Consider the following 6,272-nt stretch of genomic DNA (forward strand, 5'->3'; position numbering starts at 1 on the left):
TTCTGTTTAAACCATAGCTGTGGCAAGAAAACATTAAACTTCTCTTCACTTTGTCTTTTAGCTTGTGTAACTACTAAAGGAATATTCAAAATCATAAAATTTTACTTTGTAACTTTTGCTTGCTCAGCCCATGTAAGCATTTTGTGACATTTTACAATGTTAAAGGGTCTTAGGGCTTAAAGTAAGAGTCATTATCCTTGTCATGAAATGATGCATGAATTCATACCTGTTTAAATGTTACCACATAGACACAAGCCAGTTAGGAAACCACTAACTAATGGGTGTTATGTGGTCTTTTAGAGCTTATTCATTTTGACTTCCTGACATCAATACAGTTAAATTATTTATCAGGGCATAATCATTACCACAGATAGACAGACACTGGGTACCTTCAGAGTCATGAGACACTAACCAACTACCTAAATACTCACTCATGGACAAATTTAGTGTATTTGTCTGAGTCAGGCAGAGAAAATAACACATTCACATCCTTCTTCTGGCCAATGATTAGGTACCAGAAGCTCTCAATAAAGTTTTGTAATTAGACACTTTTGGGGGTGGGGGTGGGGGAGTAAACAGCTTTCCTATATTAGTAAAGTTAAGCATTTCTTTATTTAAACTGTAAAAGTATTCGCTGAAAAAAACTCCACAAAGACTGTCTCTGCTTTCATAAATGGAGTTTTTACTTGGTCAGTATGTAAAGTAAAATGAAGGTAGTGTTGTGGCCTTTTGTTGTTGTTGCTCATATTCTCCTTGCTCAAGGTCGGTGTTAAACAATTTCCAATATTACATGAAATCCTGTATGAGGTACAGAAAACCTGGTGACAAAATTTCGCAATGAGAAATTTGCTGAGCAAAAGTCTTGAGTCACTCCACTCTTCTCTATATTTTGCTACCGAGGAGCCAGACTTTTGTCTTATTTTTAAAGTGGTCTTGAGCAATATTCCTCCAGCTTTTCTAATGATTTTTCAAAGATTATCTTTAAATCTTTTCTGCTTTTTTCTTGTTGAACCACTTAACACAGACCTACGAATCATTCAAGCATAAAAAGGACACCTTATTCAAGGGTCTTGTTGTTGTGTCTACACAGAAGAAACAACTTCACCAAGAGATACTCTGAAGTTGTATCTTTAGGCACTTTACTAGCACCGTGACATGAAAGCAGACAAGCCAGTTTCTTAACAAAAACATTTCTGCTCTGAACTGGAACAAAAAACCCTTTTTTTTTTCTTTTTTTTTTTTTAGAGTAGACAGGGTAGACAATAGACAATAGCTCCTCAGTTCACAGTAGCATTGCTCTGCTAACATGCTAACAGCACATTTGAGTTACTCACCCCCTCCCTCCTGTGCTGAATCATAGCATGAACGAATCACTCAGGACTCACTCACCCCCTCCCTCCTTGCTCACAGCTTCTTCTTCTTCTTCTTGGTTGGCAACCAATGTTAAGGAGCATCACCGCCCCCTGGCTCACAGCTCAGTGGACATTTAGATGAGAAAATATACTTTTGACACATTTGAGGAAAATACTAATAAAATAAAAATAAATAAAATAAATGTTTCCTTTAGAAATATTGCTCTATAAAAATAGTTGTTTTTCTTTTTCAATCATTCATCTTAGCAGTAGGATTTACACGGAAAGACAAACAAATTAAGTTTGAGTGAAAATGTACATTTTTTGCACTCTCTGGTCAACTGACTCAGTGACTGAAATGACTCAGAAACCTGATTCACTTTGGTGAGTGACTCATTCAAACTTGATTCAGTAAAAAGAATCGAATTTACCATCACTAGTGTGCAGATTGTAACAGAGGAGGTCTCTATTGTAGCAGCTGTAGTGACATTCGATATGTATTCATGTACAGAGTCTTATTATATTCCCTTTGTTGTTTTGGAAAAACATTAGAAAAATTATTTTCTTTCATATTTCTCTTTTTTGTAAAGCAAATGTGCTTGCACCTACTATTTTTCACTGTCTGTTGTTAACTCGAGCAAACATAAGTAGTCATTATTAAATACAATGATGCCACTTTGGAAGCCCCGAGTGGTGGGAAAGGGGCGAGACATCCTCAGAGATGTATCACGCCCTGTTCATGTTGCATCTATGTTATCACCATCAGGACAGAAGTACAAGATTGTAAGCACTTTCACAAATGTCTTGCACATGGTTGTTTTTTTTATGCCTTGTAGTTTAACTCTGTTGAACACATCCAGGTGAGATATGATATTGATGTCAATTGCAAATAGTTGTAGTCCAGTGCTTTCTGCGGGACAACAAGCAATACAATGATATAATATTATTCTAGGTTTCTGCGTTTTCCCAAGACCCCAATTTTTATTCCTGAAAAATGTATAGTGTAGCCTTTGCACAATTTTGTCTTAAAGCATGTTGAATGTAGAAGCAACAGTTTAGAGTATTGATTCTGACAATTGCTTTATGGTATTTGTTGATGATCGAACTTTATTTAAAATGAATAAAATCAATGTTTGATTGAAAATTCTACTACCAATATCCAGCAGTAATGCATCTATGACAAATTATGACACGTAGAATCTCGTGTTTTAACTTTGCTTATTTCCAAGGTTGTTTTTTCATCTTTACAAACAGTTTAAAATAAAATAGATGTAATAGTCCATGTCAGTCTGGGTTGTAAGATGTGAATAGAAATGCCATTACAAATCCTTTAGTTGGCTGATAACAGGGTACAAATCTGGGTCATAGATCCCTACTGATCGTAGTCTATTATTGTTTATTTTTACAACATAAATAAAAAGGTTTCCTGGGAAACTGTGCTTTATTGTTATAGATAGAACTGTCGTTTTGAAAACAAGTGGTAAGGAGTTGCTCTGTCCATCTATTAAACATTAAACACCAGAATGCCAGCCCAACCTTTACAGCAAATGGGAGTGTGCTTTTCTCATGATATTGTGACTAAAAAAGCATAATGATTCACAGATAATTAGTTTCGTTCAGTCATCACGCTGGAAGGCATTTTAGCAACACAGTCAAGATCCGGCTCGCCAAACAGGACAATGGAAAATCACAAGCATTCCATAAGAGAATGTCATTGTTTACATTATGGAGGGAAAACTGTGGGAAACTGGAAGAAAGGGCTCTGCTGTCTGGATTTTATTCATGTGTTTGGGACCAGGGTGCTCATTCTCCCCACCTCACCTCTCAAACACAAATTCTTGTGACTAACACTCACTGGCCTGGCTGAAGGTTCAGCTAACAGGTTAAACAGGTGGAGGGCTAAATGGAGCGACTCCAACCCGAGGCCCTGTGCCACTATGTTAGGTATACTGTGGTACTACCTGCTTGCTTAGAACTGCCTTATTTCTTCATGGCATAGACTCAACAAGGTACTGGACCATTCCTCAGAGGTTTTAGCATCGACACAATTGCTGCAATTTTGTCAGCTGTACATCCAAATCTGTTCCACCACATCCCAAAGGTGCTCTTTTGTGACTGTGGAGGCCATTTAAGTCCAGTGAACTCACTGTCATGTTTCAGGAAACCGCTTTGAGATGAATTGAGCTTTCATGTTTCTTGCATCAAATTGTGACCCTACCATCCAAACATTACAGGAGAAATCAAGACTCGTAAAACCAGGCATTGTTTTTCCTTTTTTCTTGTCCAGTTTTGGTGAGACCGTGTGAACTTGACCCTAGGTTCGTGTACTCAGTGACAGAAGTGACACCTGGTGTGGTCTTCTGCTACTGCTTTTCTGCATACCTTAGCTGGAGGTTGTGTCTCCACTGCAGATCATCTTCAAGTCATCGGATGCACTCAACCGCTGTTGAAAAGGACCAGTGTGGCCATCCAGTCTTCTCCAGATTATCAGTTTACTCAGTGTGGTATATATGGCAGTCCAGCTAAATTTTTTTACTGTCCATTAACAAATCTTCTCCTTGTTTCCAGTTTTTACCCAGCCCACCTTGGATTTAGTCTCATGTGCACCCACCCACCTCAGACGCCACTAATCTCCTGTCACCTTGGCTCACCATTCACCTGTGGTTCACCTGCTGTTTTCTGGAACTGCCCCTTGTTCGCCTGCTTGCGCACCCACTGTCAAGGTCCTCTTAAATCAAGGTCTCTTCCACTACCTCCTCCCCTGCCGGTGTATCAATAATTGATAATAAGCTAGTGATCAAGTTGCACTGTGGGCAAAGTTGTAAGGCTTCACAAGGAAAAATAATACTTGGATTACAACAGATGATATATCACATTCTGCTCTGATCTGTTCTGATCCTTTTTGCTTAAGTCCTCTGAAATTTTGGACATTGTTTAATTGCTTTTGCACCTTTTAATACGCCAAAAAACAAAGCAAGTGATATGTGAGCCAGCTGAAGCTTCCAGGTTCTATTGTGCACATGGGTTTAAGTCATAGTTTAGGCCATGATTATAATTTATGAATCCATGAACCTACTCGGGTCCAAGTTACATACATTTTGTCATCAGATCACGAGTGCAAGAGTTTGACATTCGGTTACCTGCTTGTCCACAGACTCTTACAAAATGATCCCCAGGCGGTGAACCTGAAGCAGACTTCAAATGAGTATAGCAGGACTCTTTCCTCGACCATAGTGACTCCAGATGTCATGTTACAGCAGGGTATAATTAGCACTTTGCTGGGACATGGTTAATGTGAGCTTAATGCAGCACAGGTGAACTTGTGACCTTCTATTAGATGAAATACTAATCAAGACTTTCAGGTAAGGACCACCTAGGATTGGGGGCCAAATGATCATACTGCTCATGATGTAAGGTGAAAACATTTTCAATTCTTTGAACATTTTTTGTTAAAAAGACAATATTCTTGGGATTGGGTGTGAAGGATAGCCTGTCATTATCTGTCAAACTGTGGATTCAAAAGGAATTGTTTGTACAAAATTCCAATAGTACAGAGAAGTTCTTGTATATACATATCTGTAAGAAACAGTCACGTCCTCCTGTGCAGCTATGCGTTTGATCACCAAATTATAATTTCATCTATTGTAGGCACCACAATGGCTAGAGCTGGCTGTCAGTTCAGATTAAGGAATGATTTAAGGGAAATATTAAACATGTCAGTGTCAGCACCACCCTTCTGTTTGGACCAATAAGCTGGATGTTTGATGTGAGAGTCATTGCTTTACCTGATCAGCACTCACTTGTTTGGATGTGTTGTTTTAGAAGACTGCAAAACAGAAGGTCTTGAATCTAACTAGAACTTGGAGGATGAAGAAACTATGCAGTCGGGACTTGTTGATAAAATTAAAAAACGAGGGAAACGTGTATGAAATATGTCGTAATGGAATGTTCTCATTAAGTGTCATTAGTGGTTTGATGGTTTTTGAACCTGATGTTCTTCTGATCTGTCAGTCTATGTGTGTGATTACTTTAATACTTTATAACACCTTAAAAGATCAACCAAGACATAAAATGTAATGCCTGAGAGGAGCTGTTAAACACAGCAGTGGATGTCTGGTCATAAGAATAAATAAACCTTGCTGGCTCATTCAAGCAGGTTTCCATGACAATCCAAACCTTCTCCTGATTATTTAACTGCTCAGTCCACGAAACTTTCAGTATCTTAAAATAAGGAAATCCCCATTAAAAATGTAACCGGATGTTGTTGTTTTTTTGTTTGTTTTTTTCAAATAAATGCATATATATATATTTATGAGGTGTAAATTATTTGACTGCAATATGATGAAACACATTAGAGATAATGCTGAGACTTCTATCAGAAATGCAATTTATTAAAAAAAAAATCCCCCCTGAAAATTCACACATCAGGATCATATCTACGGCTTTAAAAAAAATCTTGAGCCTGAGAAGGGCAGTTCAGCTCGACACACAGAACAATTGTGAGACTTTTTTCTCATCAGGTCCCTGTGCTGAGCTGCCATCTTTGACTGGAAGCCTCTTACATTTGATTCTGAAAATCTTGGAGTTATTTTTTGAAAACAGTTATTTTGTAGAACAACCACTGGACTTAAATCTTTAAACTGAGACCCTGATATGATTCAGAAATGCTCCCTGGACCTGACTGGCTCCTCTTTAACTTTTGTATTTCCTTAGCCATGAAGACGTCTGTACACCATTGGGCATTACTTGAACTGGCTCCTACAGTTTGAACTGATATGGGTCGAGACCACAGCGGTTCTTTACTGACGTTTGTTTTAGGTGATTGTGGTGTCCAACAGTCCTCAAGCTTAAGAGCTTAAGCACAGTCATAATCTTTCAGAGTGCGGCTGCACTTCAACATGTTTAGAATGATTACATGAT

Source organism: Copadichromis virginalis, linkage group LG7, assembly GCF_057382275.1.
Source record: "Copadichromis virginalis isolate Kocher_CV1m ecotype Utaka linkage group LG7, C_Virginalis_male_GT1.1, whole genome shotgun sequence".
Classification (NCBI taxonomy): domain Eukaryota; kingdom Metazoa; phylum Chordata; class Actinopteri; order Cichliformes; family Cichlidae; genus Copadichromis; species Copadichromis virginalis.